The following is a 27,373-nucleotide window of genomic DNA, read 5'->3' on the forward strand; positions in this document are numbered from 1 at the left end:
AAAACAACATCCTGGGAACACACAATGACAAAAAAGAGCTAGATACACAAATAAGCAAATAGCATGAAAATTGAGAAGAGGGTACTAATAACTGAAGAGTAGAATGAATGGAATAGGTAGAATCAGGGAAACTTTTTCTCTAGAAGGTTGTACCTGATCTGAGCCTTGAATAAGCTAAAGGGATTCTAACATATAGAGATTGGAGAGCATTATAGTTCATGTATCTTATGGAGAGAAATTTAAGCAAAGTAATAGCAAAAGAAATATAGTGAATAACTAATAAACCAGTTTGCCTAGAATATGGAAATAATGAAAAGGAGAAAAATGAAACAAATATCAAAAAGTACATGTATTTTTATGCTTAGCTACATTATGCTGACTTTGCTTTTTAGTTTCCCTTAAACTGGCTGGCTCACTGTGGCCAACTGCATTAGCTTCTGAGTAAATGTCTGTTGCTAAAGTATTCATGGAGGTACTTATTGTGTTTCAACAATTCACAACCCTGAAGGCTTCACTTAAAAAAGAAAGAAAGGAAGAAAAAAGAATCACCATTTCTTGAATATTCTCTTACTGCCTTTTTTTTTATTTCCCCATACTCTGACTCATCTTTATTCTTCATCCTATGTGATGCTACTATCAACCACTCCAAACCAAACTTATCGCTTTTTTAAATTTCAGTGCCAGGGATATGGGTAATGGCTTTTGAATGTTTGCTGAACTAAAGACTTTTAGTCAGAAAGGAATCAAAGGATAGGGGAGTTCATAGGAGAGTGTTAGTTCCAGGACTCAGAAGTCAGTGGTCAAGTTGTATAGGGATAGATGAGAAGTAAAAAGTGCAGGCTTTTCAGGATAGAGGTGGATCACCAATTAGCACCAGGTGGGTAAGCAAGAATCAGGGTCAGCAAACAGGTGAGTCAGAAGCCAATTGGACAGAGAAAATCAGGCCACAAATGCCAGAGACCAAAGCAAGAGGTGGGGGAAGTTAAAGTCAAGAGTCAGAGGATATAGAATGTCTGAATGATGAGAACAAATTAAGCAGAAGAGATAGATGTAAGATGACAGTAATAAGGAAGGACTTTTTTAAGTGAAGCAACTTTTCTATCCCAGGCTCTGGGATTTCATCTGTTCATTATGGTAGAGACAAGAACTTGTTCCAAGATGAGGAGTCCAGACTGAGTAGGTAATTGGGAACACCTGCTTGAGTCAGAGAGCATATGAACAGAGACAAGTTGCAGTTTCTGGCTGACAAATTCTGCCACTCATAGTCAGGATGGACTGATTTTTCTCCTAATTTGAATTAGAGTACCTTTGTGGTGTGATTTGGGGAGTTACAGAAGTGACATCTGTGCAGATTTCTACCCCAATGCTCCCCAGTGCTTGAAATTTATCTATTTACTTAAAGCAGAAACGAACTCTCTCACCACAAAATTAGAGGTAAGGAGTAGAATAAAAGTTTTTTTTGAGAAATTAATCCCTGTGATATACTTAATATATAGCATTGTCTTATTTAAAAACAAAATTTGAAAGGATAGGAGGGAAAAAACCAAATATATCTTGGATGTGAGGAAAGTGTGAATGGTAGAAGAATGTAAAGGACACAGAGGTGGGAATGTATAGATATTGATGACAATTCCCCTCAAAATCATATTTTGCTATCTCTCTTTTTAGGCTATAATCTCTTCAGTTACCTTAGTGATTGTTTTAAATATTCTCATTTCTCCTCAAACTTTCCCTAACACCATATCCTTATAGGCTTTTAGCTGAGGACTTGCTTCAAAATATTATTCATTATTGTTTATGATTAATATTATTAATCATTATTATTCAAAAAGATTTTCCCCTTGATTCTCTTCAACTCATACCTTCTGACATCATTCCCATTATCTCCTCTTTTACTTCATTGTGATTATCAAACAGATCTCCTTGCACTCCCAACCTTCTACCCTATCTTTTCCATCACTTTGCTTGCATTATCACTCCCATCCTCTCTAAGTATTAATCTCCCACTATTTATTGATTTCTATGCTGCCAACAAACATGACTATGTGATTCCTATCTTAAAAATGAACAACCCCCTTCTTAATTGGTCATTCTAAACTACTAGCTATCACTCTACACTTCTCTTTCCCTTTTTAACTAAATTTGAGGAAAAAAAGCCATCTATAATTGGTACCTCCACATCTCTAATTTTCTTTTAGATCTTTTATAATCTGGTTAGTACTTCATCATACTGAAACTAAACAAATTACCAATGATATCTCTTTATTTTATTCTTTTAAAATGTGGTTTTCAATGAAAAATAAATTAATTTCTAATTATCCCAAGTACACAACATTGAGGAAAAATGAGAAAAAGTATCTTTCTAGTGTATATACATAATCAAGCAAAATAAAACTTCTATTTGGCAAGTCCAAAAATATGTCTCATTGTGCAGTTTTTTGTTAGAGGCCAAGTTTTTGAGTTTTTTGGACCCTTCTGGAGATGGACAGCATTCTTCATTAGCAGTCTTCTGTAATTAAAAGTTTCAAAGTTGTTTGCTTATTTTATACCAGACCTTTTTGTGATGACAAAGAATTGTAAAAATAAGAGGATGACCATTACTGATTTCTTAATAACCAAATATAATAGCTTTTTATTCAGTTTTCATCTTTCTTGACCTCTCTGTAGCATTTGACACTGCTGATTACTTTCCCCCCCAAGTACTTCCTTTTGTGTTTTTTTTTTTCTTTTGTATGTATGTGGTTCTTCTCATACCTGAATGATTACCTCTTAGTTTCTTTTGCTGGATCTTTAATTCTTATTTGCTGTATCATCATCTGTGTCATGTTCATTTATTAAGAGCATTCCCTAAGGCTCTATCCTGGGACCTCTCCTCTTTTGCCTTTATACTATCTTGCTGGTGATTTCAGCAAATCTCAGGAATTTAATTATCATTTTATGCTGATGATTCCCAGACCTATATTTTCAGCTCTAGTTTCACTTGTGAGTAGCAGTCACATATCACCAATTGTTCATGATACATTTTGAACTTAATATCCCATAGGTATTTCAAATACACTGTCTATAAAACAACTCCAACCTCTTCCCTTCTATAAGCTTCCCTATGTCTATTAAATACACTGCTATCCTCCCAGTTGCACAATTTCTTAATGTTATTGTCATTCTGGACTCTTCAGTCTCAATCAAATGCCATATCCAATCAGATATCAATTCTTGTAATTTTTGCCTTTATTACATCTCTTATCTATATCTCCTTCTCTATACTCACAGAATTCCTCCCCTAGTTTAGGTCTTCATCATTTGTCACTTGGATGATTGAAATACTCTTGTTATTGTTTCCCTGATTCTAGCCTTTTCCCACTATATAACCAACCTCTACATAGTTGTCAAGTAAATATGAATCTGACATGTCCCTCCCATTCCCTCACTCATAAACTTCAGTGAGTCTCTTATACTTCCAGGATTAAATTTAAATACTTCTGTTTGACAGTGAAAGCTCTTCATAATCTATCCCCATCTTCTTACATGTTACTTCCTTCCATATATTTTGTGTTTCAGCAATGGCATTCATATTCTATCCTTGTACTTTTGTACTGATTGACCTCCATGACTGAAATGCTTTCCTTGACACTTCTGCGTCTTAAAAACCTTGTTTTCTTTCAAGACCCACCTCAAAGAGTGCCTCTTCTGCAGGAAGTCTTTCACGGTGCTTGCAGTTGTGAGAATTTTTTTCTCAAAGGTTGTTGTTCATATATTCTCTATGTATGTTGTATAAACCTAATTCCATCCCTAGTTTTCTGCCTTTAGAATAAAGTGCTTTGAGGTCAGAGACTATTTTATCTTTACCTAGCATACAATAAATAATAGATTAATGCCCCTTTAAACCACTGATTTATTACTGTTACATGCTATCTTAGATTAGATGATTTTTAAAATCCCTTCTAGTTCTAATATTTTGTGATACTGATGATTTGGTTCTATATTTTGAGAAATATTCAGGAATGGGCTTAAATTTAACTTTGTATCATCTTTCACTCCACTGATTATATAATCCATGATTTTGAATCCTCCAAAATTCTGGGTTTACATCAGATTCAAGCCCGAGGCCTGATCCTAATAAAATGATCATAATCTTTCTTTGGTTTATTACTGGTCACCTAGAGCAACCAGGAAAAGCTCTAAAAGAGTTCACACTTAACCAAATCTGGCTATCAGGGTAGGTTTAGACTGTGACCCAGGGGTCCTCAAATTACGCCCGTGGGGCCTGAGGACGATTATCCCCCTCACCCAGGGCTATGAAGTTTCTTTATTTAAAGGTCCACAAAACAAAGTTTTTGTTTTTACTATGGTTGGGCCCTCCAACAGTCTGAGGGACAGTGAACTGGTCCCCTATTTAAAAAGTTTGAGGACCCCTGACAGTAATACATATTCAATACATTCAAGACAGTAATACATATGGGTAAGTTAACTACTATTTTAGGTACAGAGACTAGGCCTATGATTTCATTGGTATAATGAACTTCCCAGGAGGAAAACTTCTACTACTAATGAAGGTTGGTAGTATTAAAGAGTTGCCTAGAGCACTGAGAGTTTAAATTGTATGTGCCCAAGGTAGGACTTGAGCCCAATCACTTGCCTTTAATTAAAGAATGAAAAAGTTGCAAAGGAATAACAGGAACATATGGGTAAAAAAATAAATAAAATATTTAAATAGCCCATCAGCTCTTCTTCAGTGGAGTTTGAATTAGAATAACCATTTATTACTGTGGGAGATCCTTAGCCTTCTGACAAGGCTCTGTGAAGTCCCTTTTAGCCTATAGTCTTTTCCTGTCATTTGGATGCCATTAAGAAGGCAAATACACTGAGTAAATGATCCCATCATCATATTTAAACTGTTATAATAAGTCACTAGCTTGGTTTTCTAGGGAGTACATGGCTAATTAATGGTGTAGCTGATCTTTTCTTTCTCTAAGGAATACAATTCATTAAAGAATTTCATTCATTCCTTAGGTTGTCAAACATATTGAACTTAAGGGTTACCCAAGCAAGCCACAAGGATAATGCTGACTAAGAAATGTCCTTTCTTTGGATATAAGACTAAATCTGGGTATATCATTACCTAAGGCATTAAAATTCTCCCTTCTCTATAGGAGTTTCTCTATAGGAAAATATTCACAAATATTTTCCATGGACTTTATATTCAAGCTAAGTGAGAAATACATATATCTGCCTTTGCAGGAAATCTATGAGTCCCTTTATTTATCATGTAATGCCAGAGAAACTGAGGCAGGAGAGAGATTAGAGAGCCTTTTTAATATTTTATTAATTGGAGAATATAATTGACTGGACAGGACTCTCGTCTCAAATTATCCAGTCAGACAGAGATAAAGATGTACTGGGACCAAGGAATCCATGTTGGTCCCAAGGCTGGAGGAGACTGTCATCTCAAAGAATCCAGCGTCCAGTAGCCAGTAGCCAGCCTCTAGCGGCCAGCCTTCAGCCTCCAGCAGCCAGCAGCCAGCCTCCAGCAATGAATGGGAGAAACCCAACTTCTTAAATACCTTTTAGAAACAAAGAAAGGGTAAGAAGTGCGGGAAAACTTCTGCCAGGATGGGGGGAGACCATAAATCCTAAAAACCCAGAGACAGGATGTCTGAAAGTTATCAGTGAGGTATCTAGGAATATTTTAGAGGGATATTGTAAATTCTTGAGGACAGGGAACAGTCAGGAGGTCTGCTCTCTTGTTCATCTTGCTAACAATGTATAATCTTAGAGTAAATGGTCCCTCGTCTTAATGGACCAGAAGAGGGGTTTACAACTAAGGGGATTTAGACAGAACAGTTAAGGAAACTGAGACAAGGGAAACTAGTGCAGGGAAACCGAGTCAGAACAGTTAAAGAGAACTGTGGCAAAACAACCATTAATTATTTGACAATAAAGCTTTATGCACAGGATTTCTCTTCTCAGGATATGTGCAGTTTTCATATAGTTTTGTACCAAGGCATTCATTTCCAGTTTCTGAGAGGATGAGATTTTTGGTGTCTTTCTTACCCTACAACCAGAAGAACTTGGACAAAGTAACAAGTATTTGTTGAGCTATTATTATGTGCCAGGGACTCTGTTAAGTATCAGGGATACAAATATAATTAAAAATAAACAGAGTCCCTGCTCTCAAAGTGATTTTATTCTTATGAGGGAAGACAGTAAACAAAAGGCATCTGAAAAACAGGTTTTGTGGAGGAGATGGAAAGGTAGGTACAAGATAGGAAGTATAGCTGGCCTAGGCCTATTTTCAAAATGGAAGCCTTGAGAGGAATTCATCAATGGGAGAAGGAAGTCAGAAAGGCAGAGGGTATTTCAGGTTGAAAGAGCCCCAGGTACCATGGGAAATTTCAAGGAAAGAGAGCAACTGAGACATGATGGTAAAATTCTGAAAGCCAGAAGCAAAAATTGAATAGGTTTGAAGGATAGATGGCCCGGGGCAATCCAAAATGGAAGGCCTCCCCCCCCAAAAAAGGAGTTTTTTTAATGGGAGAAGGAGTTAGAACTAGCTAGAAGAGATAGAAGGCTATGACAGGCTGAGAAGGTCTGAAGAAAAAGAGAGGCTAGTTAGAGAATGGTAAAGTCTTGAGAGTCAGATTGGGAAGGACTAAAGTCAGGGAGACCAAAGAGAAGACTTTGGTGTTTGAACTGAGAAGATCCTAAACAAGAATAGAAACTGTGTGAATAAGAGAAAAAATGAAATATTTGAGAGATGATGAAAATATAGGGTAAATAAAACTTAGAAAGTGACTGGCTATGAGAACTGAGTGAAAGCTAATCTTGTTGAATATAAGGATAGTAGTACTATCAATAGAAATGGGAAAGTTGGAGGAAGGATGTATCTGGGATAGAGATAAGTTCTCTTTGGATCATGGTAAATTTTATGTGCTTATGCAATATTTTTTTATTATAGCTTTTTATATACAAAACATATGCATGGGTAATTTTTCAAGATTGACCCTCGCAAAAACTTCTGTTTCAACTTTCCCACTCCTTCCTTCCATCCCCTCCCTTAGAAGGCAGATAGTCCCATACATGTAAAATATGTTAAAACACACACATATAATATACATATGTAAGTACACAGTATACACATATACAATGTATGCATATACATACACACACATATATATATACAATACTCACACACACATACATATATATATATACAGTATATATTTAATATTTATATGTTAAATATAATATATGTATATATATTTATACAGTTATCTTGTTGCACAAGAAATATCAGATTTATGCAAGCAAACAATAACAGAAAGAGTGGAAATGTTATGTTGTGGTCCATACTCATTTCCCGGTATTCTTTCTTTGGGTGTAGCTGGTTCTGTTCATTACACATCAATTGGAACTGATTTGAATCCTCTCATTGAAGAGAGCCACATCTATCAGAATTAATCATCATGTAGTATTGTTGTTGAAGTATACAATGATCTCCTGGTTCTGCTCATTTCACTCAGCATCAGTTCATGTAAGTCTCTCCAGGCCTTTCTGAAATTATCCTGCTGGTCATTTCTTACAGAACAATAATATTCCATAATATTCATATACTACAATTTATTCAGCCATTCTCGAATTGGTGGGAATCCCTTCAATTTCCAGTTTCTGGCCACTACAAAAAGGACTGCCACAAACATTTTTGCACATACAGGTCCCTTTCCTTCCTTTAAGATCTCTTTGGAATATAAGCCCAGCAGTAACACTGCTGGGTCAAAGGATATGCACAGTTTGATAGCTTTTTGAGCATAGTTCCAAATTGCTCTCCAGAATGGCTGGATGTATTCACAATTCCACCAACAATGCTTATGCAATATTTAGATAGAGAAATGAATAATTATATACACCTGTATGTGTATATATATATATACATATATATATATGTATATGCATAGATATGTATGCCCATTATTTAGAAACTGGGTAAGCATGCTATCATGGAACTGATATACAATATTTTTTAACTTCTCCAGGCAACTGAATTTTTCTATATTTTCCATAAAATATTTCATGACTGACAGTATCAAAATTCTTTGTTAGATTAATGATCATTATATACAGATCTCTGTTTTGATTCTGCTGTTTTTCCTGAAGTTGTTGAGTGGCAAATATCATATAGATCATTTCTCGGCCCTTTATGAAATCACATTGGCTTTTGGGTAAACAATCATTTTCCAAGTGAAGGCTTAGCCTAATCTTGCAAGCACTGACAGCGAGAGGTAGAGGGAAAGGGAGTGGGGAAGAGGGAGAGGGAAAAGAAGACGGAAAGGGAGGAAGGGAGGGAGGAAGACAGGGGGAGAGGGAGGGAAGGAGGAGGAGACAGACAGAAGAGATACAGAGATAGGGACTCAAAGAGAGACCCAGAGACAGAGACACAAAAAGACAAACAGACACAGAAACAGAGAGAGTCAGACTCAGACACCCTCTCCCCCCTGTTATTGTCATAGGACAACCTATTTTCTTTTCCTTTGTAGAGATGACCAATGAAAGCATCCTTGAACTCCTGGAGAATAACCTCCTCTTACTATATTTTTTTCAGCTTTTGTATAAACAGCAGAGTCACCTAACTTGTAAATCTCAGCTGGAATAGAATAAGCACTGAGTCCTTGCCACATGAAAAAAACTTAAAAGCAGCCAAAAGCTCTTCAGTTTGAAGTTAGACTAGAAAGGGATCGACTTCAACCTGAGGTATAGAGAGGTTTTGAATCAATCAATTCAGCATTGATTGATGATGGTTTACTGAGAACATTGGCTCAGTTCATCTCTCCAGGTATGTCCTTATCACTAATTAATGTAGCTCCACCAGTATAAATCTTTACCCTATAAAAAACTTTCAGGGCATGTTAAAAGTGCTTTGGATTCTTACTACCAATGTGAAACTGAATTTCATCTGCCCTCTTAATGAGCCAAAAATACTCAGAAAAGTGTTCTAATTTGTTGAAGTTAAATCTTCTGGTAGTCATCTTGCCTTAGGGCTGCCATTTTTTTGTTGAATGCAAATGTTTAGCTTGGAATAGATAAGTCTATGATTGGTCCAGCATTCTGCTTTACACATCATTTTTATCATTTTCACAGTCTGTCTTCTTATAAATGACATAGTCTATTAAATGTCAATGTTTTCTGCAAGGTTACATCCACAGAGTTTTATTGAGTTTGGGTAAATAGAAGGAAATGTTGGTGATAAGAATGTCATGTGAGGTACAAATCTTCAGCAGCAAGTCATAGTTGCTGTTTCTGACTTTATTCATCCCAAAGACTGTCATGACTGATAATTTGTACCTAATCTGGAATTAAAATCATCCAGAATTATGTCTATTTTCCTTTAGCATGTTGGTGATGAGGTTCTTCAGGTACTCAACGTTTTTCTTTGATCTCATCAAAGTTTGTCATGATAGAATACGCACTGATAATTGTGACACAGTGCTTTCCTTCAAGGGGCAATTACATTGTTATGAGTGTCTCCCTTTGGGAGGCGTACAAAATCATTGACTAAATTAATTTTAATTGCAAAATTTACACCAGCTTCCTGGTGTTTTCCATCCCTGTAACCATTCCAGAAAAATGTGTATTCAATTCTGACTTTGGTAAATTGATCTTCTTTTGCCAGCTTCATTTCAAAGCTGTTATTTGACTGTGATACCTACTGAATAAGAGCTATTCATCTTTCAAGTCTTCTGGATTTTGTGCTGTCCATAAATGTACAGATGTCATGTATCAATGGTGAGTGGAGCCATCTTTGTAAAAGCTTATATACATTTTTTTTATGTTTTATGTGCAGGATGGGATACCCACTTATAGGGCAAGCAGGCCAGGGCTGGATGAAGCAGTCAATGTTTGGGGTATTCTTTTTAGACCCTTCCTCACTCCAGGAGGTGAGCAGTATAATCCTTTAAAATGATTGCTCAGACATCCAGAGGGTGCTGAATCCCACTGCTGTTTTAGTCCAATGAGAAACAATTCTGTGAGCTGGGCCACCTGTGTGTAAGGTTGTGACCATAATTCCTAGGGTATTTGCACCTGCTACTTTTTCATTTGCCTTTCACCACAGGACTTTGAGGTAAGTAAAAATTGTAAAATAGCATGAGAGATGTTTTTTGACTCACACATAAATTGGATTTAAGTGAGGCATAGTTGTTAAAGTTGTTATCTTACTCTTTTGTCCAGAGTTGTCTGGTGACAAAAGTTAAGACACTTGCTGATGGCTCAGGATCAGTGGATGACCTTTACATCTCCTATATCTAACCAAACACATCACTCAGCAGCTTCTCTTCCTCTGTCTTGATGACTATTGGAACAAATTTTTTGTTCCATTTTTTTTGCCCATTCTACTAGGGAAAATCATCACATACTTGGGGTACATATCCTCCTAATTCACCATGAAAACACACACATATAATATACATATGTAAGTACACAGTATACATATATACAATGTATACATATACATATACACACATATATATACAATACTCACACACAGATATATGTATACAGTATATATACATATATACTGTCATGATAAAAATCTGCAATAAAGAGAAATTGTGGCACAAAAATTCAAGCATGATCAATTTATTAGCAAGACTAGTGATTGCCAATATATGAGATCCACATCTCCTCAAAGGGGATACATTTGGAAGTCAGAATGGCTTTTTTATACAGTTATAAAATGCAGTCCAGTGATGCAAATTAAGCTAATATTGTGACTGGTCCTACAGAGATGAAGATGGACTTGACTCTGAGGGAGGGGGATTTTATAGCTCAGGACAACATGGAATTGACTCACATTGTCTGAAAAGTCTGAGTGTGTGAATATCCTGTAATCAGGTTAACTCATCTTCCTTTTCACCCTCCTCCCTTTTAAAACATGCAAACTTTGAGTCAGGCTGTAGCTCATGGGAATAGGGAAATTAATCTCTTACAAACACTATCACTGAAACTATATAGTTAATCCAAATCTGAGCTACCAGTGCTGATACATTGATTTGATACAATTCTCAGTCAAAAATAAAAAATAAAGTTGGGCATTAATTTTCAATTTCAAAATATTATATGTATGTATATATATACATATTCATATTCACATATAGGTATGTATATATATATGTATATATAAATTATATATATAAAGATAGAGACAAAGAGACGGAGACACACATACATACACGCAAAAAGAGAGAGAGAGAGAGAGAGAGAGAGAGAGAGAGAGAGAGAGAGAGAATAATTGGATGGAAAGTGAGTAAAAAGTAATTAGAAAAGTTCAAGATATAAAGAAGTAGGATAATTTTGAGTTAAAAAAATTAATGGGCGATTTCAAATGCTTTGACATCAAAGAAATAATACTAAATCATTTGAAATATTTAACAAGATTTGATAAAACTTTTCTGGAACCAGCTGAAAAAGACTTTAGTTCAAGAAAAAGATGATTCTAAAAGGACTGATTGTACTTCTGGCAGAAATGTGACTGAATTGGTCTTGGATTTGGGAATGCGACTGCCCAGTGGTGCTTTATAAGCTTCTCCAAATCATCCATCTTCCATTCTCTGCTCTTTGAAGCTTGCCAGAAACTTCTTTATAAGAATGTAATGAATTTAGAGGACACTAAGAAAAATTTATCTCACATTTCAAACAAAGGAACATAATATAGGCAAGAGAGGGTAGAAGGTGACAGGGTCTTTTGGGAGTTTGGAATTGAGGTTTTAAATAGAGTAGCTAAATGACAGTTTTTCCAGATAGTTTTTTTTTCCTTTTTTTCATGCCCTTGGGATAAAAATCATAGGAGTATAGTGTAAAGAGTTGGAAATGTCTTCAGAGATTATCCAATTCAATGCTCTCACTTTATAGATAAAGAATTTGAGCTCTAGTGAAGTCTGCTGACTTGCCTGGGGTCAAACAAGTAGCCAAGAGCAGAACTTTGAAAGGAATCCAGGTTATCAGATGCCAAATGTAGTTTAATTTCTACTTTCTCCCAAATACTTAGCCTTTCTGGGGTATTCCTTTTCTACAGAGTCTTAGTAGGAGAATGAAAGCAGCTATTTTCAGTAACACCCAGTTTCTCACCCTCAATAACCTCTTTCACTCATTAAATGTCTAGTCAAGACCACTTAGGTCCTCTGTTTTCCAGGGTTTAACTGTAATGTTCACATTTGCAAACATTTTTTTCCATCTACTTCAGTGCCTTCTGATTTTGCACAGCTGTTAACAATGTTAGCTGTTCTACATTGTGCCAAAAAATCTTGTCAATCCAGTGAAAAACTAACATAATTATGTGAGAAAATTAGTCACTTCTTTTGTCCTTCAAGATTAGAACCTGTTTGATTGAATTTTTTAAGGTTTACAGGCACTGGTTTAGGACTATTACAGACACAGCTGTTTATTTTTATAACTGGTGGGAGAATTAACCCTATACATTACCTAAAAGTTTGACTAATTATGCTTCTTAGATGAGGGCCAAAAAGAAAAAAAAATATTATTGAGAAAGACAAACCCCCAAAATAATTCCTACAATTTGTTCTTATTCTCAGTCTTGTCAACAGCTCTATGTCTGTGTTCATCCTGTTCCTACCTCCTTTTCTATCCTCCTTTTCTACACAAAAGTACCATATACAGAGGAAATATCAGTGCAAATAAATAATAAGAGACTGAACTCGATTTAATGGGCATTCACCAAGGGCTCTCTACTATGGCATCTCTGAGTGAGATCTAGGATTTAGAGCCCTGCCCAGAGTTCCCCGGGTCAGAATGGATAGAATGCAGTTTCCAAATTTGCCCTGTATTATGACTGTCATCCTTCAAATCAACCCTATCATTCACATTCAGACTCACTGCCCCTGCCCATGACATTCTCAATTTATTCTTCATGACTCACAATATACCCTCCAGAATCCTAACCAACTAATGATATGCTTTATATACCCAGGGGCTTACATTTACAGTTACACCTCTAATAGGGACTCATAATTCCTAAATAGGCCAGGAGATAATCAGCAGCTATGAGTAACTGTTTGCACTCGCTCCCCCAATCAGGTGTTTACCTTTTGCAGGTGTTCTTAAATTCTGCAACCAAAACCTTTTCTCCATTTTCCATGTACTGCCCTTTAGCACATTGTCAGTTCACACATGGTCTAGTCATGCTCAGTTCAATGTGCCATAAAATGTATGGATATTTTCTAGAATAGAATTCTTGGATGAAGAAAGATTAAATAACATTTTTTAAGAGTTTGACAGTTGACCTCTCAGGTTCCATCCAAACTCTGAGATTCTATAACAAAAAATAGTCAATCAATTTTGGATAAAATTGAAGTAATTCCCAAGTAGAGGATCCTAATGACAAAGAATAAATTCCAGGAACACACAATTCTGAATTTAGATGATTAGATGAATTTAGAGTTAGATTTAGTTTGGCATCTTTTTTTTTTATCACCTTTGGCTTAAGAAAAATGCATCTAAATCAAACCTTAGTTCCTGAGTGTCAGAAAAATTTTGATCCTTTAAACCCTGCTTGTTGGGAACACTACCCTGACTGTTTTAAATTAATCAAAGAATCTTTATTGCCATATCTGCTTAAATCTTAGCCTGGGTACCACCTTGCTATATAGGACAAAGGAGAAAGACACTTCAGTCATTCTTCAAAAAACTGGTATTCAGAGAAAAAAATAATATTAAAAAACAAAAGATATAGTTTGCTATTTATGGTTCTCTTAATAAATTATTTCACCACTTGTGGATCCTATATTTTAGTCTTTTCAGAGATCCTAAATCCTGCATTATTTGAGTGTCATGAAATATTGATTTCCAAAATGCTACAGTATATGTGGATATTGTAAGAATTAGGAAAAAAAAGGCAAAGAACACTTGCTGTGGCTGCTGATATACTTTATGTACCTCAGTTTCCTAGAACTACCAAAAATCTGAAAGCACAGACTCACTTTGCCTTCCTTATATAAAGAAACCTTGATGATAGAGGGGAACCACCACAAAGAAGCTTATCTGTTTAATGACAATATCTATTCAGATCTCTCATCTATGTGATGGAGCATGACTCTATAGAGGATTTCTTTTCCTCTTATCCTTTCCAATATCAGATTTATCCTAATGCCCCAAGATGCCCCAAGATGCCCCCAGTGAATAGTATGCCAGACCTTCTCTCCAAATGAATGATCTTTCATAGCAATGCCTGTTTTAGATATCTTTTGTGGTTCTTGTTTTATGTGTACAACTTCCTACTTTTTCTGCAGCCTATTCTTTCAAGAAAGGGTTAAACTCAAATTCTTTGAGGGAAAAAAGGGAAAAGTACAGTTTTAAAAATAGAACATGAAAAAGAAAGTGCAAGGATAACTTTCTCTGTGGAAGTAGATTTTTTTTGGGGGTGGCTAGACCTGGGATTGATGCAATTCCTGTTAGGTCCCCAGGGAGACCAAATAGATATTGAAAAAAAGAATAAGATAGAAGTTGAAATTCTTCAATCTACTCAAAAGTCAGGAGGGTATCATCTACTTTGTTTCTGTTGAATTTCAATTCTGTAACTTTATACTTTGCCAATTTATTCCACTTCTTTTGGTTCCCCTATACCCTTTTCTAGCAAAAATTCCTAGAAAACATAAAAAGGATGGTATGCTTAATTAAAGCACTGCAGGAAAGAGACCTAGTGATCAGGTATTATGTTCTCCATGAGCACAGAGCTAAGATGGACCATTTTTTTCAGCCAGAAGTAATCAATGTTATTACTGGGGTCAAAAAAAGAGTGCAGCTTATCTCTGGGCCCTGAGAGTAGTTTTCTCAGTTTTTGATAATTGGACTTTTTTTGTCTGATAGGATAGGGTGGTAGAAAGAGGACTAGCTAGGAATCACAAATCTGGAGAGTTCTGGTTCTGCTACTAGCTATCTAGTTTTTAATAATTCAGTTTGAGGTCCCAGGTATTTATTAATTTTCTTCTTTGTGCATAATCCTATGCTTTGTGTTAGAGAAGATGCAAAGATTTTATAAAGCAGGATCCTTTTCTATTGAATTTTACAGTTCAATAGGGAGAAGTAATTTCCCTTTTCTGAACCTTAGTTTCCTCATCTTTTAAATCAAAATATTGAACTCTTCAATTTCTAAAATTCCTTACTGGCAAAGTCTTTGATGTTTCAATCATTTTTGCTATTAGAGTAATAACTTTACTTTTTTGCTTTCTTGTTTACAATATTTGTAAGTTGAAAACTAAATAGCATAGATTTAAAAAAAAGTTATCTAAAAAGAATAGATTTCTCAGAATTTTCTGCCAGGGTAGCAATTGCTCTTATAGTTTTCAGTTGCAAAGCATTTTAATTTAAGTTTCTATCTGCAGTTTTATCTCTTATCTTATTTAGGCCATTAGTAGTATCAAGCTATCAACAAACTAATATATACTGAGTATATAGCAGTTCTTTCCTCTTCCCTTTCCACCTTGCTTCCCCTCCTCTCCTTTCCTATTTATCCTCTCCCTTTCTCTCTTTGCTCCTTTTCTTCTTTCCTCTTCATTGTGATTAATAGTACTACTATTCTACAAGTTAAGCTCTTGAAAGCCTAGAAGTTGTCTTTCACTTCTGTTTTTAATAAATATATAATAGATTTCCTGGTCAGAAACTTTTGCCTTCTCAGTATGTTCTTATTACTTGTTGCTAAGGTGATGTCCTTCTAATGGCTTTCCTTTTTCAGTTCAGTAAATAGCATTAAAATCTTATCATATGTAAGACAGTAGAGATATGAACCTAAAAAAATAATAGTTACTAGGCTCAGACTTATGTTCTACCAGAGATTCTTATTATTATATCTACAATCTGCCTACCTTAATCTATTCAGCATGTCATTATCAGATGTTTTCCCAATGCACAGATATGAGTATGTCTTTCCATTCCTCAAAAGCCTTTGATTACTCCCCATTGCCTTACAATTCAATCTCCTTAGCCTGACATTCAAGGCTCTCCATAACCTGCTACTAGCTTATTTTTCAATGCTGTATTCTTTTCATGGATTCTAAACTCCAAATTTATATTCTAAAACTTTGTCCTTTGCTTTTCTGCCCCTTTGCCTTTTCTCACAGCACTATCTATAACTAGAACAGTTCACAGTTGTTATAATACTTTGCCAGTGGAAAAAATGTTTTTCTTCTATTTACCTGAAAGAAAAAAGATGACACTGGAATGGATAGCCCCATTTTATAGATAAGAAAACTGAGGCTCAGATTAGGAAAATGAGATTAGGAGATTAGGAGTGGGAACCTAAGTAATTTTTATGCTACATTCTATTTTTAGGAATATAGAATTAGAGCTGGGAGGGATTGGATTTAGACCTCATCTACTTCAGTCCATTCAACCAATCATCAATCAATATGTATTTATTAAGCATTTACTATGTGTCAGATTCTGTTATTAAGTGCTGAGAATACAAAGAAAAAAAAAAGCAAAAACTCATTCAACAGAAGAGAAAACCAAGACCCAAGGAAGTTAAATGAATTACCTAAGCTCATGTGGTTAGTGACAGAAGCAACTGAACCCAAGTGTTCTGACACCAAATATAGTTAATGTTTTATTGTACACTACAAGTGCCTTCTCTATTATTCCACCTAAAATTATCTGCCCCTATCCTTCATTTTGGAGATATTATATATCTCTCCTTGGTAATAGAGGACAAAGAGTGGCAAAAATCTTTGTTAATTATTTTTGCTTTCTCACCACATTAAAAAAAAATTCCTGAGACTTGCTTATAAATAGCCAAATGAATTGATTTGAATTTTCCTGTTTTTTGATGTTTCAATTTTTCTTCCCCAACTTACACTAGCATGCCTTGAGCCAGGCTTCAATATGATATAGATTCCAGTAAATAGTGAAAAATGGTCTCAGATAATGATTAGGAATATAGTGGATAATAAGATGTAGAATCCATGAAATTTGGAATCGTTAGAGTTATAAGGACAGAGATAGGAAAAGGGATAGCCACTGGTTCTGTGATTTCATTGGTTTAGGGAATTCTTCCTCCTCCCTTCCTCTTCCTCTTCCTTCTTCCTCCTGCCCAAAAGTAGAATGGGTTGTCTTAGGATTTAGTCATTTTTCAGTGCCTGGAAGACTTCAGGTACAAAAACAATGCATGATCTCCTAGCTTGATATATCATAGACTGGATTCAGGTATGGATTGGGGTATATTATCTCTGAAATATCTTCCAATTCTGATACTCTCTTTTTTTGGGAAAGCATACTCTATTCTTTCAGTTTCTCTATGAAACCAAGAAGGGTATTAATTTAGTATATAAAATAAATAATTAATTACATGATTTATAATAATTTTAAATTATACACATTTTCTGAGAGACATCGAAGACCAGTTTCAGAGTAAAGAAAATAAAGGTTTGAATTCCATTTGTGACACATTGTTTGTAGAACCTCTGCCAAGTCACCGAAACTCTCAGTGCCGCAGGCAATCTTCTACCACTAGAAGATGTCTAACAATTGGTGATATGCACCCATCGAGGAAACTTCCTCCCAGTTTCCCACACTGATGAAATCACAGGTATAGAAAAATAACAGATAAAAGAAAAACCAAACCTAAAAACAAAAATATAAAGGCACATAAAAGTCACATCAATAACAAGAATTATCCAAATAAAGATAACCAAGATTCTAGTAATATTAGGGAAAAAACCCGTCAGTATCTTGAATACAACTTTTTTAGTAGAGAGTAGAATGAAAAAAAAATTTAGAATCCAAATTTGAAATTCTCACCAGTAGAGTTTTTATGAGAGAGGTTCTATTAAGATAGCTCTCTGGGTTTCTTAATTATTTTTTATACTCACAGGCTTTGTCCTTAAATGGGAGCCAACTGTTTTTCTCCTCAGGATTATAGGAGTAACAATGAGGAATTGTGACTTCTCACACACTACTAAGGAGACCTCAACTGGTGTACTTCCCATATCAATCAACCAGTTGAAAACAATTAGCTTTTATAAAGAATTATATACTGGGATGGAAGTTACAAAATGTCCCTCATTCCAGAGGATGCATTTTCCTCTCTGCATACACTTGGTCCTTATGGAGAGAGAACTTAAAACTTAAAATCAAAAGGGAGTTAGACACACGTGCATATTTGAGACCAAGGTGCCTTGGGACTCCAAGCTATAAGAATTCTTTTATCCCTCTGAGGAGTCCTTACCAAGGTAGCTTTAAGGCTTGCCATCTTAGCAAATGAGCTTCTTATCTGTGGTGACTTTTCAGGATGTAGCTTCTCCATATTGGGTCAATTTTCTGCTGATCTGTGTTGAGTAGACAGCTCAGCTTCCGTGTCCTAGTGTTTACTAGACTTGCAGAGGGGAACTCTGATGATTTTTTTCAACTTTTCAGAAGTAATAAGGTCCACCCCATCTCCATATATTTACTCACTTGAGAGCAAAAAAAGAAATACAAGAGAAGAGAGCTCTCTGTCAATCACCCAGGAACACTTGGCAATTAGATAATAGATAGAGCAGACTACAGTTCTCCCAACTAGCAGCTACTAGACATCTTCCTCATTTAAAATCTACCCTGGGAGAGCACTCTACTTGAACATTTGAATGGACAGCTTACTTTCTTCTGCATCATGTCCTTTTTGCTCATCAATCAACTAGGAGATTCAGTTACCTTTCATTGATGACTCCTTAGTCATTCATGGCCAGAAGAAGAAGGCTATCAAACCTCTACTGGAAGATAGAAATGAGAAAGGGACTATCACATGTACTTTCAAGAATATGCTTAGAAGTAAGCTCATTTGCAGTTTCCATTCCCTTCCCTGGAATTAATGCTGAGCACATCCCAAGCAAATGGGACCCTAGGGGATTTTAAAAGAGTATAACGCCCTAAGCAAGCAATGAATAAATATTTATTTGATGAATTGATTATTTCCCAAACCTAGATTTTTTGAATCTACTCTAAGTACTTAAGCTGCTCCACAATGACTACAATGAACATCTATATAGTATGGTAAAATTTGTAAAAAGTGTTATCTATATGTTATCTATCTAAATGAGATACCATTTATTCTCATTATCTCATTTAACTTGTGAATAGGTGATAAGATTATAAAATCTTCCCTATCCATAGTAACATAGTTACTATGACTCTCAAGGACATCCATCTGAGCCTAAATTGTTGGTACTATCTAAAGCAGAATGGACATTTTAGGGAAGTCAAGGCCACAGCTCACAGCCTCTTCTTCATTTTTTGAACATATATTCCATAAATACAAGGTTTTACAACTGTCACCCCGAAGGTAGAAGCTGCTACAATCCCCCTAGAAGAAGAGTTTCTAGCCATGGCTCTGACACAAATCACGCATAGGAACTTTACTAAAATGTCTAGCATGTCACTGCCTGTCATCTATCATCTAGATGCAGAATGTGATCTCTTCTGATCATAGGGAAATAGCTATTTCTAAAGCAAAAACAAAGAAAAGCTACCACAAAAAATGACAGAAGATAGAAAGGTGGCTAGCCAGCCTTAACAGAGCCTAATTTGAACATGTCTCATGATGACTTGAGTGTTCAGAAGAAACATTAAATTACTGTCCACTTTTGTAGCAAGTGATGGCCCTTATTCAAAATGAATCCTTGTAACCAAGTTTCCTTTTACTATCCAGAGAGTCTTTAGAGTCCTTCCTATCCCAGAAATTTGGGGGCCAGCCGAGTTAAAAATCAATCATGAATAAAAGGGAACCCTTTTTCTTTCCCCAGTTGACCTTATTTCCCATTTTGAATTGATATTGTTCAACTCTATCTTTGATATCTATATAATATTCTCTAACTAGTATGTAATCTAGTTGCCCCCACCCCTCATATACCACAACTACCAGTTTCCCGCTGCTGAAGCTCCAGGCTAGTAGGTATCTGGACAATCTTTAAAGGCAGAGCTGTTTCCATGAGCCTGGACCTACTTTTTCTCCACATCACAGTTCTTATGTTGACATTGAAACATTTTTATACCTATATGGCATGATTTCTTGGACATCAGAAAGGTTTCTTGCTCCAAGATGTGTCTTGTATTTACTAATACCTGAAATTTCTATTAAGAAACAAAGAATTTCAAAAATTAGACTTAAAATTTGTTTAGCAAAAGGAATTTTAGCAAAATTTAGCAAAAACTTTAGCAAAAGCCAGGAGACCTGCGTTTTCTTGTCCAGGTTTTCTCTATCATCAGTAGTTTTATTACTTTGATAAATCAGTTTTTTATCTGCAAGACTTAGTTTTCTCTTCTATAAAAGGATGGATTATACTAGACAATCTCTAAGTTTTATTCAGCATTGCACTTCTCTGATACAGGGTGATACCTTGAAGTGAACTATGGAACAAGGCAATGGGGTTGACCTAGGTTTTTTTAAAAAATGGTTCCTATGAGAACTGTAAGACAGGCATTTGTAAGAATTATGAAATCCTTTGTATTGCAAATATGGCTAATTCAAAATCTTATAGAAAAGGAAGGAAATCACCCAAAGACTTCTACAACCCTGGTTAAGAGAAGAGTGTAATTACAGCCATATTAGTACTTATTTCTAGTAAGTCTTTTTCTTTTATCCTTTCAGAGGCCATTTCTTTGGTTAAGCACCTAAAGAAGCAAAAGTCTTCCAATTTTTATGGAAACCTTCCATATTCTGGTAAATTTCTGAGTGCTTCTCTTTGTAATGATAAGAGATAATTCTTTGTGGAACAGATGGTTTTGGAGTGCCTTCTAGGTTATGATTGTTGTTGTTACTTTTTTCTGGGTTTTGCTAACCAGCTTGTTCCATATTAGAGTCATGGCATCTAAAGAGCAAGAAGGATCACTTGACATATTTTCATCTAATTTCATTTTACAGAAAATGAACTAAAGATGGGGAAAGGGAAGAGAGGAAAAATGATTTGCCTGGGGTGATGGAGGTAGTTCCCTACAGAGTTGGAATTAAAAATCCCTTTTCCCCAACTTCTAACCCTGTATCTTTTACACAGGCACCTTGGCTCTATAAATGGTTCTATGATAGTACAACAGTTGAAAAAACAACTAGGAAAAAACTAATTTCTTTCAGAAATGTTTGCTAACATTGGATTTGTCCCACAAAATGATAGATTGATGGGAGAGGAGGTGATGACAATGACAATAGATATGCGATTATTGCTATAAGGTTTGCAAAATAATTTCCACTCATTATTTCATTTGATCATCACAACCTTGGGGCAAGAACTATATAAAAAGGGAAACTGAAGTTGAGAGAAACTGTCTTGTCTAGGGTCATACAGTCAACAGTTGTCTGAAGCAAGGTTTAAAATCTGGTTTTCCTATATCTTAAATCATAACATGTTCCTACTGACATGAAGTGGTGGCCAGAAAGTTAAATGAAAGGATAGACACCACACTTCTAACCTATGTAATATTTCTCTTTATTCTGAGAAATATGCCAATCCCTTATACTGACAGCATATTTATGTAGTGAAAATTCATATCATTCTTGAAAAAAGTTTTACATTTATCAAAAAATCAAAACCAGAATTCATAAATTACCACTTTTTTATTTTTATCTTTTTATCTGGTCAAGGGAAATTTAGTTGGAATTAAACAAAAAATTACATAGTGTCAGATGTTACAAAGGGCTACTGGTCCTCAGCTGCATTATATACTTTTGGTTGCTATGGCAATAATGATTCTGATTAAAAATAGTGATAGGCAGAGACCTGTCACTGTGTCAGTCTTAAACATCCCAGGGGAAACAGGCAATGAGTATGTAGCTGAAAGGGCCTTTCTATGAGTCTGGAGAAATCTATATCTGTCGAGCAGAGTTTGCTTGAATATTTTTTTCAGGCCCTTGTCACTGTTTTGATGCCATTGAGATTTGAGCTAACTTCTGGGTTATGTTTGGATGCAATTAAATTGGCATTATTTGAGAAAACTAGACTTTAAAGGGATATCATTTTTCAATAGCTCATCTCCATTTTAGACCTTATCATTAAAAAAACAAAAAAATCCTCATAAGTATGACTTGCAATACAGGTGCATTGTGTGAATAGGTGCAGTTTATTCATGTTGATTCACTTCTGTGTTCCTGTTCTTGTCACACTGAATTATTTATTAATTTGATCCTTCTTCTTTGTCACCCCCTTCTCTCTCCCTCCTTCCCTCCCTCCCTTCCTTCCTTCTTTCCTTCCTTCCTTCCTTCCTTCCTTCCTTCCTTCCTTCCTTCCTTCCTTCCTTCCTTCCTTCCTTCCTTCCTTTTTATTCATTCTTTTCTTACTTTATTCCTTTCTTTCTTTCCCACCTACCTGCCTTCTATTCAGGAACTGTTCATTTACTTATTGTGTGTTCAGACCCATGACAGGTGCTATGAAATATACAGAGATGAAGATGCATTTCCTCCCTCAAGGAGATGACACTGGAAAATGGAACCTATATCCATGAAATATTAAGAGAACTCTACGAAACAAAATGTAATTATGTTCTAAGATATAATGCTTTTAAATTTTCAGAGACTTCTAACTTATTTGATCTCATTTGATTCTAATAACCATCTTATGAAATAAACAGAGCACATTGTATTATTCCCATTTTACAGAGATTTCAAATTATTTGCCTATGATCACCCAGGCAGAAAAGAGGAGAGCTCAGAATATTACTCACATCTTTCTGCTTCCCAGTTCTTTTTTCTACTCTCATAAACACTTTAGGAATTTAGAGAAGTAAAGCTTCAATATAAGCTGGAAGGATGGAAAAAATACTCAAACAGGTTTTGGGTCTGGGAGAATAGGGAGTATTTAAATGTGGAGAGATGAAATGAGGACATTTCTGTTAAGGAAAGGAGCGGCTTGTTAGGGCTATTGCATCTCCTACTGCTTGTGGTGGAATGATTTTAGACTTTTTTTTAGTTATATATATTTTAAGTTGCATTCCTATAGGAATCTATTTGAAATGTTATTTAACATGTTCTTGCTTTTAATTGTCTCAATATAATCGTTTTCACTTTTTCTTAACTGATTAATAAATGTCTGCTTCCAAAAGTTTTTCTGATATCAGATGTAGAATAGGGGATAGAGAAGGGAGGGATAATATGAAGAAACCTGAATTCATGAGACATTAAATCAAAGTGGAGAAAGATAAAGAATAATGATTTTGGGATGAGGTGGGAGAAATAAAGATTAAACTTTGCTGGCTTCTCAATTTCAGCTAGGCTCCTACTACCTGATGTGTGTATATACAAGCAGTTGTGATATGGTGGAAAGAGACATGGAGAAGGACTGACAAACTTTATATATATATTTTGTCCAGTCTCTGCAAATAGCACATTATAAATTTGGGTAAGTTCATCACATCTATAAAATTGTGTGTGGGATTAGAGGATCTTTAATGTTTTTTTTTTCTGACACTAAAATTCTGATTTTGTCTTTTCTTCTTACAGTGCTGGGCTCAGAGCAGTGCTCAATGTATATTTGTTGATTGACTAAATGATTGACAGTCTAGTCATAAACCTCTCATTCATGAAACAATCATGAACTGCTGTTGACAAATAATGGTATTATTTCTTATAAGTTCTCCGGTGATAATGTAGAGAAAACGGGTACACTTTCAATTTAAACCAGTATTATATAGGACTGAAAATGTCACTTTGTTGGAGGGAGGATGGGGCTGTGCAAGCAAAGACCCATCACAGCTAAGTTTAGGTCCTCTGGGAACCCCTGAGAAATGGTGAAGAGAAGGGAACCTGAATGTGTTACTCTAAGTCATGATGGAGTGCAGCCCAGATTGCAACAGTCAGCTGAGGTAATACATAATAAATAAGGCCTTGGTTAATGCTTAGCCTGGGGTGAGTAGAAATAGATGATCTGGGAGAGGAATAAGGTTTTATAATATATGATTATCAAATCCCTTTTCTCTCTGCCTTCATAAATAAGGACTAGGCAAGGCTCCATTTTATTATGGTTAATTTATAATTGTTTTAAATAATAGAACACAGTGGAAATGTTCACTTAACTAAAGCAATCAAACATTCCAAAGTAAGCAAAATGGATAATTGTAAAAGTCCTATTCCCTGATCAAATAAAAATGACCTCATTCCTATACTGCCTTGCCCTGGTTTCCATTTTGGAGGACATGGCACAGTGACCATTTCACATTGAAGAATGTTGACAATAAAGTATGTAGACTATGAAGCTTTCTCCCCTAGCCAAAATATAAGAACAATATTTCATAGCACTTAAAATTTTTATAAAATTCAAATTCAAATTTAGTGCGGTATATTTACCCAGAAAATTGTGGAGAAAACATTGAATTTGTGATTAGAGGAGCTGGCTTTTCATCTTAATTCTGTCCTTTTTCTACATGTGTATCCTCAGGAAAGTTACTTCATTTCTCTGTATTTGAGTTTTCTCTTCTATAGAATGAGAATTCAACCTGATGATTAAGAAAAGGCATCATGATAACATCAAAAAATTATTGAATTTTGAATGGAAGCACCTGGGTTCACTTAAAATCAATGGGATACTTAAATCCTGCATGACCTTAGTGGTCAAGTCCCTTAATTCCTCAGGGTTTGTTTACTTATCTGTAAAACTGAAATACTTGGACTAGACCTCTGTGATCTCGTCTAATTCCAAATCTATAATCAATGTAATCTCTTCCAGTACTAAATCCTGTGATTCTTAGGTGATTTTATATTGTTCTGCTGAACTATGATTAAGAGTTTTATTGGTTAATCATGTTTGAAAAAAATCACTTATATGAAATCTTTATATTCTTTATCTTTATACATCTTTAAAATGCCTTTAGAAGGATTTAGTATATGGCCAGTTGGGGTGAAATGTAATCAGAAGAGATTTTTAAAAATATAGGAAGTATAATCGCAAATTACAGCTCTTGACCTGATAACATGAATTCGGAAAAGGTCAGGACACTTAAGACATCACATTCTACAATATATAATTGGTTTTTTTAAAGAAGTTTTAAATCTCCCACCAAACCAGTCTTTCCAATTTTATGTCCCATTATTTGTCTTTGTTAACCCTCTACTGCAGTTCAGTTTACTCAATTCAATATACATTTATTATAAAATACTTGCTATATACTAAGCACTGTGTATACTGTAGTATACAAATTCAAACAGAGAGAAAGATAGTCCCTGCCCTTGAAGAGTTTGCCTTCTAATGGGGAAGGTAGCTCTAAAAGGAAGGTGAAAATAAGGGGAGGGAGAAGGTACTGGCATGGAGACACGCTGATAAAGACTGGAGAGTCACAAGTGAAGTGGGAATAAAATGAAGGAAAGCTGGTGTGAGCTCTCTCTCAAAATGGAAATTCTTACAGGAATTCACCAATGGGAAAAAAGAGAACACTGGATGGATCATTTAGAGAGAAAGCCACAGGAAAAAAGGGAACTACTGTTATGAGAAATTTGAATTTCTCAGTGAAATGTATGAACATTTGAATAGTGGTGGTAAGAGATAGAGAATCTGAAATAGAGCCAGGAGAGGAATGTCACTCAGGTTAATCTATCCCAAATCTGCATTGTCTGATTGATAAATATTTATTGATTTCTTGTGAATTCCTATCCTTTAATCATACAGATTACCTTATATAATATTTCTCCACAAATTCAACCTATCCTTAATTAGTTGGTTTAGTCCAGCTTCTTCAAAGATGTCTTCCTCCTTTAAACTGCTATGACACTCATGATCTGATCTGCATCACTCATTGTCACTTAGATTATACTCTTCCAAAGCAGCACCTATATCATTGTTCTATATGTGTGCCAATCCAGTCTCTTAAATAGAATGCAAGTTTCCTGAGGATAAGAAATAGAATAAGTACATGAGTGGATGAATGAACTTATATCTTTTTCTTTATATTTGAAAATGAGGCATTTTCACTTGAGTAATATTTTAATTACTATATGAGGTAATGGGTCTGTGAAGAAAAAAGTGATGAAAAGGAAATTAGGTGGATTTAGCTTTTTTTTTGTAATAATGATAAGAATGACAGGGATGATTCTGCTAACTGTACAATGTTTATATATTAGTTGTATCTTTATGGTAGCAAACATTTCATTGAAAAGATATTTGACATCTTAGTCAAACATTTAGATATTTCATTAGAACAAAAAAAATCCATATACTTCAAATTGTCCCAGATATTTGTCATGTATATAGGTAATGCATCTGGCTAAATTATTGACTGCTTCACAGTTTACTTGAAGTTTGATATTATTTAGCTATATTTTTCTTCCTGGGGTATTAATAAATACAGAGATTGTTAAGCTTTGTAATGAAGAGTAAGGAAGATGTTAATGCACTTACTTTTGGACCCTCTAGTAATGATAGTAGAAGAAAGTGATATAATTCATCATTCATTAAGTGCCTACAATGTATAACCTGTTAAGTTCTATATACTGGGATATAAATCAGTGGAAAATGTGATTTATTTGATTTTACTAACTCTATATTTATTGTATCACCTATTTCATTGTCATCTTCATTAAAATTTGAGCAAAAAAGGATTTATTTCATATATAATGATTTTATTCTGCATAGCTAACATCATGTCTGGCACACATTAGGTTTTATTCTCTTCCTCCCCTCTCTCTCTCTCTCCATACATATATCTTTCTAACATATATATGTATGTGTATACACACACAACAACAACATATTTGTTGATTGTCAGAAGTTGTGAAATATTCCTAAATTGAATAAAAATTGTAAAAAATGCCAAAGCTTTGTCAGCACTAAAGGATATTATAAATGATTATTCACATATAATGTGGCATAAAAGGCTTCATTGAGAACATAACTGAATCATTTCCTTTTTTTAGTTTTTTTATCTAGTGAAATGGAGAAAAAATAAATGTATGTCCCAAGGGTTGTATTGGTATTTTCAAGATACAAACAAACAAAAAACCAAAACAAAACTAGAAACCAGAAAACCTGTGACTAAAATGTCATGTAACATGAGTAGAGGTATATTAATCTCTATTGGTGGATAGCGTCTCAGGATTGTTGAAAGTATAGATCTACCTAAATACAAATAACATTTATAATTAGGGCTGATAAGTAGGCAGTATATTTGGAAAGATACAGAGAAATAAGTGAAACAAAAGTGTATCATGTCTACTCAATGTGCGTGGTTCAGAAACATTGCTTATCAATAAAATCCTTTTTTCACTGACTCATGTTAGAAAATTGATCAAGCTTTATGTATATTTTTGTGACTTCTCATTAAGTCAGTAACTCCTAATAAAGTACAAGTAGTGTGCTATTTGGAGCCAGAGGACCAAGGTTTAAATATCAATTCTTCCCATTTTAATCTATAATATCTATATATCTAT

General features: G+C 35.0%; 1 long non-coding RNA gene across 1 annotated transcript; it reads left to right on the forward strand.

Annotated features, from left to right (window-relative positions):
• Positions 1 to 1,013: 1,013 nt before the first annotated feature.
• On the forward strand, positions 1,014 to 26,618 carry LOC116422396. Its single transcript, XR_004233010.1, has 5 exons — positions 1,014 to 1,434; positions 9,665 to 9,777; positions 22,374 to 22,493; positions 23,227 to 23,357; positions 23,459 to 26,618. It is a non-coding gene; the product is annotated as an uncharacterized LOC116422396 (long non-coding RNA).
• The last annotated feature ends 755 nt before the right edge of the window (positions 26,619 to 27,373 follow it).

This window comes from Sarcophilus harrisii, chromosome 3 (assembly GCF_902635505.1).
Source record: "Sarcophilus harrisii chromosome 3, mSarHar1.11, whole genome shotgun sequence".
Taxonomy (NCBI): Eukaryota; Metazoa; Chordata; class Mammalia; order Dasyuromorphia; family Dasyuridae; genus Sarcophilus; species Sarcophilus harrisii.